Source organism: Scyliorhinus canicula, chromosome 6 (assembly GCF_902713615.1).
Source record: "Scyliorhinus canicula chromosome 6, sScyCan1.1, whole genome shotgun sequence".
Lineage (NCBI taxonomy): Eukaryota > Metazoa > Chordata > Chondrichthyes > Carcharhiniformes > Scyliorhinidae > Scyliorhinus > Scyliorhinus canicula.
In genome coordinates, this window is record NC_052151.1 from 28,344,464 (window position 1) to 28,356,635 (window position 12,172).

Below are 12,172 nucleotides of genomic sequence, written 5' to 3' on the forward strand. Positions count from 1 at the left end.
ACAATAAGCGATTTTCATTTTCATTTCAAGGGAAGAGGGACAAAAGGATATTCTAGTTAAATTTAGTCTCGGGGGTGGGAGCTGGTGGTGTTGGGGCATTGCCACTGAACTAGTAATCCAGCAATCGAGGGTAATGTTCTGGAGACCTGGCTCCGAATCCCACTAGGGTAGATGGTGAAATTTGAATTCAATAAAAATCTGGGATTTGATGACCATGAAACAATTGCCGATTGTTGTCATAACCCATCTGGTTCACTAATGTCCTTTAAGAAAGCTGCTGTCCTTTCATGGTCTGGCCTACATGCGAATCCAGATGCACTGCAGTGTGGTTGACTCGTAACTGCCCTCTGAAATGGCCTAGCAAACCACTCAGTTCAAGGGCAATTAGGAATGGGCAACGGATTGTCCAGCAGCGACGCCCACATCCACGGAAGAATTAAAAAAACACATGGTGGTAGTACACAGGAACCATAGAATCCCAGCAGGGCAGAAGGAGGCCATTTGGCCCATCGAGTCTGCACTAACCCTCAGAAAGAACACCCTACCTAGGCCCACTCCCGCCCTTTATCCCTGTAACCACACCTAGCCTGTACATGGTTGGACTGTGGGAGGGAACCAGAGCATCCGGAGGAAACCCACGCAGCCATGGGGAGAATGTGGAAAGAACACGGGCAGTCACCCAAGGCCGGAATTTAACCCAGGCCCCTGGCGCTGTCAGGCAGCAGTGCTAACCACTCTGCCACTGTGCCACCCAAAGTCCAAATATGACCAAAATCCTCGAGTTGAAGGTGACTAATGTGCTGCACATATTTCTGACATTTTCCACCTTTCCGTTTTTAAAAGTTTTCCAACAGTTCGGCAGTTTTAAAAGTTTTGTTTTAGCCCATTCACTGTCCCAAAATTTCAGCCGGTTTCCAGCCAACCACCAGGGTGGATTGCCGGAAGCATCACAATGAAGGTAACTGAGGTTTAGCAGAGATGTTCCGGAATATGAATGGTTTTATTTGAGTATATGGGAGGAAGCATTTCCTAGTCGCGGGAGGATCAGTAACCAGAGAGCTCCGATCATTGGCAAAAATTCCGAGAGGGGCAAGCGATGAGGATGTTTTTCAACACAAAGATTTGTGAAGATAGGGCGGCATGGAAGCACAGTAGTCAGCTAGGCTTCACAGCAGCAGGGTCCCAGGTTCGATTCCCACTTGGGTCACTGTGCGGAGTCTGCACGTTCTCCCTGTGTCTGCGTGGGTTTCTTCCGGGTGCTCTGGTTCCCTCCCACAAGTCCCGAAAGACGCGCTGTTAGGTAATTTGGACATTCTGAATTCTCCCTCTGTCTACCCGAACAGGCGCCGGAATGTGGTGACTAGGGGATTTTCACAGTAACTTCATTGCAGTGTTAATGCAAGCCTGCTTGTGACAATAATAAAAGATTAGATTAGATTAGGTCAGATTAGAAAACCAAGAAAAATGTAAGCAGGTCCAATGACAATGTTTAAAAAGGAAATTGAAAGTTGAAAAATACAAATTTCCAAGGCTGCAGGAAAAACGAGCGAGGGAAGAGGGACCAATAATCTCTCTCACAAAGCTTGTTCAGGCTCAAAGGGCCGAATAGCCTCCTTCTCAGATTTTATGGATTCGTCTTTCTCCAATTTCTGAATATTAATGTGGATTTCTTTCAGCTCTTGTTTGAGGAGATCCTGTGGGAAGCGGTAGGGCTAATAATCAGTAGATGGGAGCTGGCAACAAGCCACGGATTGGGAAGTTAACCATCAGTGTCTGATTTGTTCGGCATTTTCTTATCAACACGCACGTTGGCATGGTTCTCTCTCACTGAAGGAGCCTTTGTAGCTGATGGAGCTCATGTATCGCAAAATGCTCTCAGACGGCGTTCGTGAAAAAAACATTAAAATCCAGATTGCACTGACTCTCCTGGTGGTCTCTCCGCCTCTCATCTACAACCGTATCCCGTTGCAGCAGTTTCCAAAGGGCCTCAAGGTCACCCTGACACGAGGAGGGAGCCAAGCCTGGGCTTTCTTTCCCACAGAAGTCGGTTCCACTCTGCAGTCACGATGGAGTGCTTGGCACCCAACCCAAAAGTCCGGCACACTCGAGGAAAGCCTTACTGTCAGCCAGAGGTTGGTCTCCATGGCGACGCTGCCCGCTGGCCAACCTAGCCAACAAACTACGAATGGCTAGTGAATAGTGGAGTGCGCTCACACAAAGTGCACCTCGATTGAGGATTGGAGTCACAGTAGGTTCCCTTCCACTAGTAGACCAGCCATTGCATCTAATTGGACACTCTCACAAAGTGTTGCTCTCACATAAGGCTGGCACAGGCGTGATGGGTCAACTGGTCTTATTCTGTGCTTTAAGCTTTTACGGTTTTCTGAAGCTATCTGAATTTTGAACAACAGTTCAAAATGCAAAGTATCAGGGGCAGCAGGGTAGCATGGTGGTTAGCATAAATGCTTCACAGCTCCAGGGTCCCAGGTTCGATTCCCGGCTGGGTCACTGTCTGTGCGGAGTCTGCACGTCCTCCCCCTGTGTGCGTGGGTTTCCTCCAGGTGCTCCAGTTTCCTCCCACAGTCCAAAGATGTGCGGGTTAGGTGGATTGGCCATGCTAAATTGCCCATAGTGTCCTAAAAAGTAAGGTTGGGGGGGGGAGGGGGTTGTTGGGTTACGGGTATAGGGTGGATACGTGGGTTTGAGTGGGGTGATCATTGCTCGGCACAACATCGAGGGCCGAAGGGCCTGTTCTGTGCTGTACTGTTCTATGTTCCATGTTCTATGTTCTATCACCATTTTAACATCTCAGAAACCAACATCGTTCCCTCAGCGACAGGCAAGGTAAACAACTAGGACAAGATTATATTGGAATCATAGAATCCTTACAGTGCAGAAGGAGGCCATTCGGCCCATCGGGTCGACACTGACCCTCTGAAAGAGCACCCTACCTAGGCCCAAATTTCGCACTATCCCTATATTTGTTATTTTTTAAATATAAATTTAGAGTACCCAATTCATTTTTTTCCAATTAAGGGGCATATTAGCATGGCCTATCCACCTACCCTGCACATCTTTGGATTGTGGATGACACCCACACAGACACGGGGAGAATGTGCAAACTCCACACTGACAGTGACCCAGAGCCGGGATCGACCTGGGACCTCGGTAACGTAAGGCAGCAGTGCTAACCACTGCGCCACCGTGCCACCCAATATTAATTCTGGAAACATTGCTTGCTACAAACAGAAATATTTTAATCTATTCAATAGTCTGACAGGTAACACCATTGATTTACTAGTGATCTAAGGATGCAGCTGAAATTAATTTCACCAATTTATATCAATATTAGACACTATTTGCAACAGCCGCGATTCTCTGCTCCCCACGCCGGGTGGGAGAATTGCGGGAGGGTCCCCCGACTAATTTCACGACCCCCTGGCGCCCCCCGCGATTCTCCCACCCCCCCGCTCGGAAGAATCGCCGCTTGCCGTATTTCACGGCGACCGGTGATTCTCCGACCCGGATGGGCCGAGCGGCCTGCCGTTTGCGACCGTTTCACGACGGCGGCAACCACACCTGGTCGCTGCCATCGTGAAATCGCCGTGAGATGCCCGTTTTGGGGCTTGTCGGGGGCCTGGTGGGGAATGAGCACCACGACTGTGCTCGGGAGGGGACAGGCCCGCGATCGGTGCCCACCGACTGTCGGGCCAGCGTCTCAATCAGACGCACTATTTCCCCTCCGCCGCCCCGCAAGATCAAGCCGCCACATCTTGCGGGGCGGCTGAGGGGAAAGACGGCCACCGCGCATGCGCGGGCTCGAGCTGTCAGCCGTCGTGACGTCAGCCGTGCATGCGCAGGTTGGAGCCGGCCAACCTGCGCATGCGCGGCTGACGTCACATAGGCGACGCCGTCGCGTCACTCTCGGCGCGCCGCCCGGTGGCCGAGAGTTACGGAGCGCCGCTCCTAACCCCGCCGGGAGGGGAGAATAGGGGGCGAGGAGCGGCCTCCGAGGCTGTCGTGAAACTCAGCCGAGTTCACGACGGCCCTCCCGATTTTTCTCGGGAGCGGAGAATTCCGCCCTAAATGTTTAAGTGACAAGCAGTTGATGTGAAATCACTGTGGCATAATTGCCTTTGCCTTTCTTGTTTATTTTGACAATTAACCCTATTTTTTAATTGCTGGCACCCGCGCTGTTTAAATTAAAAATTTGCGAATGACGATTTAAAGATTAAGAAGCTTTGACAGAGAGTCATCCAGACTTGAAACATTAGCTCCCATTTGTCTCCATGATGGTGTTAGACCTGCTGAGATTGGCCAGTAGTTTCTGTTTTTGTTTCAGAAGCAATCATTAGCTGATGACTTTGTTTTCTTACTTTGTTGGCAACAAAGAATTTTGTTAGCAAGAAATAATTAAATTATTCATTCAATGCCCTGAGTGGAAGTTTTGCGAACGTAAATGTTCATTTAATGCAAACTGGTTGATCGACAACAGTGGGCAAGCCACATTTAGGCATTGTTAACTCCTGGGCACAGACTGGGTAATAAACCAGTTCCTGGACAAGGAGTTGAAATGAAGAACAAAAAAGAACAAAGAACAAAGAAAATTACAGCACAGGAACAGGCCCTTCAGCCTTCCCAGCCTGCGCCGATCCAGGTGCTTTATCTAAACCTGTTGCCTATTTTCCAAAGATCTACTTCCCTCTGTTCCCCGGATTCTTATGAACTGAGTGCCCCTGACGAATATTCGTCTCAAGGTATCAATCCTGGATTTTTTCACGGGTCAGAACAGAGATTAGAGAGTTGGTTTAAACAATGGACATTTTAATAAGATGAAGGTCCCTAATTTCACAGCAGAGTATGAATGTCCCTGTGACTACAGACATTAATAGCTGGTGGTTTTAGGTATGCTTGTTTTTAATTTGTTCATGGGGTGTGGGCGTCACTGGCTAGGCCTGCATTTATTGCCCATCCATATTTGTTCTTGAAAGGTAGCAGTGAGTTGCCTTCTTGAACACTGTCAGTCCTTCTGTTGTAGGAACACCCACAGTGCTGTTAGGAAGGTGTCATGAATCTGCCAGGAGACAGTGGTAGACAGTATTCAAAGGGCCTCTATTGGCATGTCTCTCCCAGTAACAGCTTTAGAAGAACAGTTTAGACAATAATCAAGTGTGAATGGTTTATAGACGAGACTCGGACTATAGATGATTGGGAGGTACCTGAGATATACATATGTTAATGTATAGTCAATGGAGCAGACAACCGATTACACAGAAGGCATAATCAAAGAACAACAAAGGTAATTACCCAGACCCTGAGAAGCCAGGAGAGGCAGTTGCCACCTCGCAGTCTCAGAAAGCAGACAGGCCAGTTTCCAGCCATTAAGCCTGAAGGCCATGTTTACAGCAAACAAGCTTCTAAATCTAAGATTATTATTAAATCTTAGAGCCAAGGCAGTGCAGAAAACCTTTGTAACAGCAATTTTGAAATATCTTCGCTGGACCAGGATAACGGCGGTTCCCAGATATAATCCCTAAATTGTGAGGTAACCAGAGTTGGTTATCCAATTTGGATGTTGTTTGAGGAACAGAGGAAGCCCTACAGAGTTCAGGTAAGGTAGATCTGGGGTGGAATTCTCCGTTAACCAACGCAGTCGGGCGGAGAATAGCTTCCGATGCCAAAATCGCAGCAGGCACCGATTTGACGTCAAATCGCGATTCTCCATCATCTTGAAAATGGCGTCAATCATTAGTGGGCCCACCCGCGATTCTCCGCCTCCGATGGGCTGAGATCCCGAAGGCAAGGTCCACGTGTGCTGTCAAAAATCGTGAACCTAGCATGGTGGCTGCTGTGAGAGAGAGAGGGGGGGGGGCGTACGGACAGTGTCCAACACCGCCAAAACTTCGCCAACAACCTGTCCCGTCTTTTTGGCTTTGATAAGTGTGTATGTGTGGGGAGTGTAATGTGCATGTGCGACTGCAGCTTGTCAGCCCTTTGAATGTCGATGACGGCACGGCAAATCCGGGACCATTTTTCATGGGAATCGATGGTGTTCCACGCGGCACCGTGCTAGCCCCTCACCAGTAGCGGGATCGGTGCAGCTGGGAACTGATTTCTCTGTCGGAAAAGTCCACAGATCCTCCGTTGGCGTCAACACTTAGGCTGATTTTGGGGCTATGTCCGGCGGATCCGTGGCATTTTACGTGAGAAAAATCAGCGAGGCACCAATGCCAATCCTCCAGCCGGTGAGGGTCAAGCAGCCGCGCAACGTAAAACGCATGGCCTTTCAGAGATAAATGGCGGGTGAATTGCTGGGTCCTTGGCCGCGCATGCTCATGGCGAAGACCTGCAGCGGTTGCACCGTACAACATGGTGCCGGCAGCGCGCGGGCCCGACCTGCCGGATAGTGTCCCCCCCGGACATCCCCTCGCCACCCCCGTGCCTCCCCCCACCAGTCCCGCAGCCCTCGCTGAAGCCCTCCGGCCAGCAGCACGGCACCCCCCCCCTCCCCCCCGGGCTGTGACGGCGCTGGACACAGCCCGCAGCTGCCACATCCGGTTCCTGACCGCTGAGACCACACGTTAACCGCACGGTCAGGAGCTCGGCCCAGCGGGGGCAGAGCATCGGACGAGGACCTTCAGGTAACGTCCTGAGGCCGCCCCAACGCCGTGCGTCATGCTCCTCGATGGCGGAGAGGGCGGAGCATCCGAAAACAGGCGCTGCCCTCAAAATCGGCATCGGGAAACAGAGAATCCTCAACCGTCTCAGAAACGGAGAATCCAGCCCATGGTTTTTAACAAGGGGTTCGTTCAATAGAAAATGGTGTTTAGTAATTGATACATCTTAAAAGCATGAGAGTGGAGTAGTCCAGATTGTGTGAATTTGACTTTTCTTCACTTTAATAAATAGTCATAGATCATAGAATTTACAGTGCAGAAGGAGGCAATTCGGCCCATCGAGTCAGCACCGGCCCCTACAAAGAGCACCCCAACCACCCTATCCCCGTAACCCCCACTTGACCTTTTTGGATACGAAGGGCAATTTAGCATGACCAATCAACCAAACCTGAACATCTTTAGATTGTGGGAGGAAACCGGAGCATCCGGAGGAAACCCACGCACACACGGGGGGAACGTGCAGACTCTGCACAGATAGTGACCCAAGCCAGGAATCAAACCTGGGACCCCGGAGCTGTGAAGCAACTAGTCTTTAATAACTGTTGCACGATGACTGGGCTGTTTATTCTCACTGTGGTTTCAGTTGTCACATGACACCAAAACAACCCAAAGCCTCCACGAATGGATGTTCCAAATTGGAATACCCTCGTCGGTAACGTCAGCTGAGTGACAAAGGGAGTTCCAGGATTTGGATCTGGTGACAGTGAATTAACGATATAGCTCCAAGTTAGGATAGTGTGTGACTTGGAGGAGAGGAACAAGTGAACATTTCCATGCATCTACTGCTCTTGTCCTTCTTGGTGGTAGCAGTCACATGTTTGAAAGGTGCTGTCTGGGGCCATAGTGAGTTGCTGCAGTGCATCGTGTAGATGGTACACCCTGCTGCCAATATACCGAGGGAGTGGATGTTTAATGTGGTGTTAAAAATTTGTAGTACATATGTAGTTATTACTTTTGATGAATCACTCTCTGCATGCTTACACCAGTTCAAAACATTATAAAAATATGGGAGACACTGGAAAATGCACAGCAGGCCTATATCAAAGGCGGAGCAACAGAAATGTACTCAATTCAAGGGTTTGTAACCAAAACATTCAGCTGCCTTTATATCTTTAAAAATGCCCTTTTTTAAATGATTCCGCCAAGCTTGAGCGATGTTGGCCAGGTTTTATATTTTACATTTACAGTGGGCCTGGTTCTTGCTTATGTAGCGGAGTCGCTAACTGGGCCTGTATTGCACAGGGGCACTGAGCACTGAACACAGGGGCACTGAGCACTGGGGCACTGTGCACTGGGGCACTGAACACAGGGGCACTGAGCACTGGGGCACAGAGCACAGGGGCACTGAGCACTGGGGCACTGTGCACTGGGGCACTGTGCACTGGGGCACTGTGCACGGAGCACAGGGGCACTGAACACTGAACACAGGGGCACTGAGCACTGGGGCACTGAACACAGGGGCACTGAGCACTGGGGCACAGAGCACAGGGGCACTGAGCACTGGGGCACTGTGCACTGGGGCACTGTGCACGGAGCACAGGGGCACTGAACACAGGGGCACTGAGCACTGGGGCACAGGGGCACTGAGCACTGGGGCACTGTGCACTGGGGCACTGTGCACGGAGCACAGGGGCACTGAACACTGGGGCACTGTGCACTGAGCACTGGGGCACTGTGCACGGAGCACTGGGGCACTGTGCACGGAGCACTGGGGCACTGTGCACGGAGCACTGGGGCACTGTGCACGGAGCACTGGGGCACTGAGCACTGGGGCACGGAGCACTGGGGCACTGTGCACGGAGCACAGGGGCCGGATTTCCGACAGCCCCTGCGGTGTGTTTTCCAGCGGCGGAGACAGCTCATCATTGTCGGCCGGCTGGATTGATGCCGACGGCGTTTTGCATGGTTCGCCCGTCCATGCGGCTCAGGATCCTCCAGGGGGGGATTCACCTTCACTGGTGGGAAGGGCCAGGGGCCAGATAATTCCACCCATCGTGTGGAACTGGAGTTAGCCGAGGCAGGGGTGGCAGCTTCTCATCTCTCGATACACCAACCATTGCATTCAATCTATAGAATCCCTACACTGCAGCCCATCGGGTCTGCACTGACCCTCGGAAAGAACACCCTACCTAGGCCCACTCCCCCACCCTAACCCCGTAACTCCACCTAACCTGCATATCCTTTGACACTAAAGGGCAATTTATCATGGCCAATCCACCCAACCTGCACATCTTTGGATTGTGGGAGGAAACCCACGCAGACACGGGGAGAAAGTGCAAACTCCACACAGTCGCCCAAGGTCAGAATTGAACCCGGGTCCCTGGCGAAATTTGACCATTTACATGTTGCACTCGCAAAGGACCAGCACAGACGAGATGGGTTGACTGGCCTTCTTCTGTCCTGTAAACCTCTACGGTTCTACAACCTTCTCTCAACCTTGCTTCGCCCCAGTAACGACCAATCACATTTCCCAACCTCTTTCGAAGCATCACCTTTCACAGACTGAGAACTGATATTGGAGTTGGGCAATTGGAGATCTGAAATAAAAGTGCTGGAACTATACTCCATAACACTTGTAAGGAGAACAGTTTGATGTGTGATTTGGATGGGACTTGTCACGGCACAGCCCGAAGTCTAAATTATTAATCAGTGTTAGAACAGGACTGGATTGCTGAGAGTTCATCACATGAGACTAGAAGCATGAGTCACTTATCCAGTAATGTTTAAACCGCTCAGCATTGTTACATCTTCCTGGTGTGATCAATGTACCATTGTACCACATCAAAGGATACTTAATGGACTGAAACAAACTGGTTGGCTAGATGATTTGTTTGGCCTGTGGAGCTTTACTCCTTTAATCATGGTGCAGGCCATGTGATGAACACATAACGATGAAATAATTGTGCATTCATGAGGTTTAATCAGAGCTGCCAGGACTGGTCGGAGCAGGATTTATGGTCACTGAGAGTCAGATAAGCAATCCTGGTTCAGGATCCGTATGGCAGTGGAAGATCCATTCAAATCCTTTACAATTTTTCAAGAAAAAGCGAGTGATCATTTTTCCAAATGAGTCAATGTCAGGACATTTCTTCCACCTTTTTATTTCATCTGGCCCTTCCGGCGCTGGCTGTTTGCTGAGGTACCATCTGATGCCCTCCAATATCACTGTATCAAAGCCATATCTGAGGCTGTCCTCATCGATTGTCCACCCACATAGAGCAATGGTTAGAGCACAGAAGGAGGCCATTCAGCCCGCATGTCCATGCTGGACCCCTACAAGGGAAAATTACCTCGCCCCGTTCCCCATCTTTTGCAAATACCCATAACTCTTGCAAATACTTTCTCTTCAGATAATGATCTCATTCCCTTTGAATGTCTCAATAGAATCTCCTTCCACCTCCGTCTCCTAACAATTTGCTGTGTCAAAATATTTTTCCTCATGTCACCGTCGCTCCTTTCGCTCATCATTTTAAATCGGTGTCCCCTCGTTCTGGAACCTTCCGCGAAAAGGAAACAATTTCTCTCTATTTACTCTGTCCAGACCCAAATCTCTTCTTAACCTTCTCTTCGCTGAGGGGAACAGCCCCGACCACTCCGATCTATCCTCTGAACTGAAGTTCCTCATCGCTGGAACAATTATTCCAAATGTTTTTATGCCTCGCCCACATCCTTCCAAAAGTGCGTTGCCCATAATTGGATACAGTACTTCGGTTGAGACTGAATCAGTGTTTTATAAAGATTCACTATAACGTCCTCCTTTTTGTCCTCTACGCTATGGTAAAGCAAAAGATCCTGTTGGTCTTATTGGCCACTTTGTCAACCTTGCCTGTCATCCAGGTCCCGTTGCTTCTCCTCCCCCCCCGTTACAATTGTACCCAGAATTCTATACTGTCCACCCTACCAAAATGAATCATTTCACACTTCCCTGCATCAAATTTCACTTGCTACTTGTGTCCTTTCCAACAACATGTTTATATCCTCTTGAAGCATATCTCTGTCTTCCTCACAGTTCACAATACCTCCAAGTGCCTACTCTCTCTCACACACAGAGAGGGCTGGTTTAGCTCAGTGGGCTGGACAGCCGGTTTGTGATGTAGAACAAGGCCAGAAACGTGGGTTCAATTCCCGCACCCATTCTGAATTCTCCCTCTGTGCACCTGAACAGGCGCCGGAATGTGGTGACTAGGGGCTTTTCACAGTAACTTCATTGCAGTGTTAATGTAAGCTTACATTGTGACAATAAAAAGATTATTTATTTATTTATGCACCCACACCAGCACAGCTACAAATACACACACACACACACATACACAGGCACCACAGAATCATAGAATTTACGGTGCAGAAGGAGGCCACTAGGCCCATCAACTCTGCACCGGCCCTTGGAAAGAGCACCTCACCTAAACCCACACTTCCATCCTCGTCCTGTAACCCAGTAACCCCACCTAGCCTTTTTGGACACCAAGGGCAGTTTAGCATGGCCAATCCACCTAACCTGGAGCACCTGGAGGAAACCCATGCAGACATGGGGAGACAGTGACCCAAGCCGGGAATCGAACCTGGGACCCTGCAGCTGTGCAGCAACTGTGCTAACCACTGTGCTGCTGTGCCACCCATAACACAGCTACACACGCACACACACAGACACATACATACATACATACCAACACATACAGACACTCACACAAATATACAGACACACATAATAATAATTAATAATCTTTATTATTGTCACAAGTAGACTTACATTAACACTGCAATGAAGTTACTGTGAAGAGCCCCCAGTCGCCACACTCTGGCGCCCATGCACACATGCGTACAAGCAAACAAATACCTAGGTAAACACACACATGGGGGGGATTTTCCGCGCCCCCTATGCCTTGTAGCTTTGTGGCGGAACGTGGCCCGCCATTGGTCGGCAGGGTGATCTTCAGCTCCCACCGCTGTCGTTGGGATTTCCCATTGAATCCACCCCACGCTGCCAGGAAATCCACGGCGGGGCCTCACTGTCTGTGAGACTGGATGATCCCGCTGGTAAGAACGGAAAATCCCTCTCCCATATGGGTATATACACACACACCGGCATACACATTCACACACACTTACCCACCCAACCCGGACACTCACAATTGTGCAAACACTTACACCCATATTTACACACCCAATCCTTACACATACATACTCACTCACACACATCTACATACACACACATTTATGCGTACAAACTTGCATATCTGCACTTACTCACCTCCATACCTATACTTACACATACTCGTACACATCTAAACACACATACATATACATGCACTTACACACTAACACACATCAACTTACACACGCACTTACCTACATATGCACCTACACACCATCACAAACACATATATACATTTCCACATATAGACTCACAAACATTTACATACCAACACAAACACACTTATACACCACATACACAGTCACACACACCAAACACCTATACACGCCTAAACACACAGTTA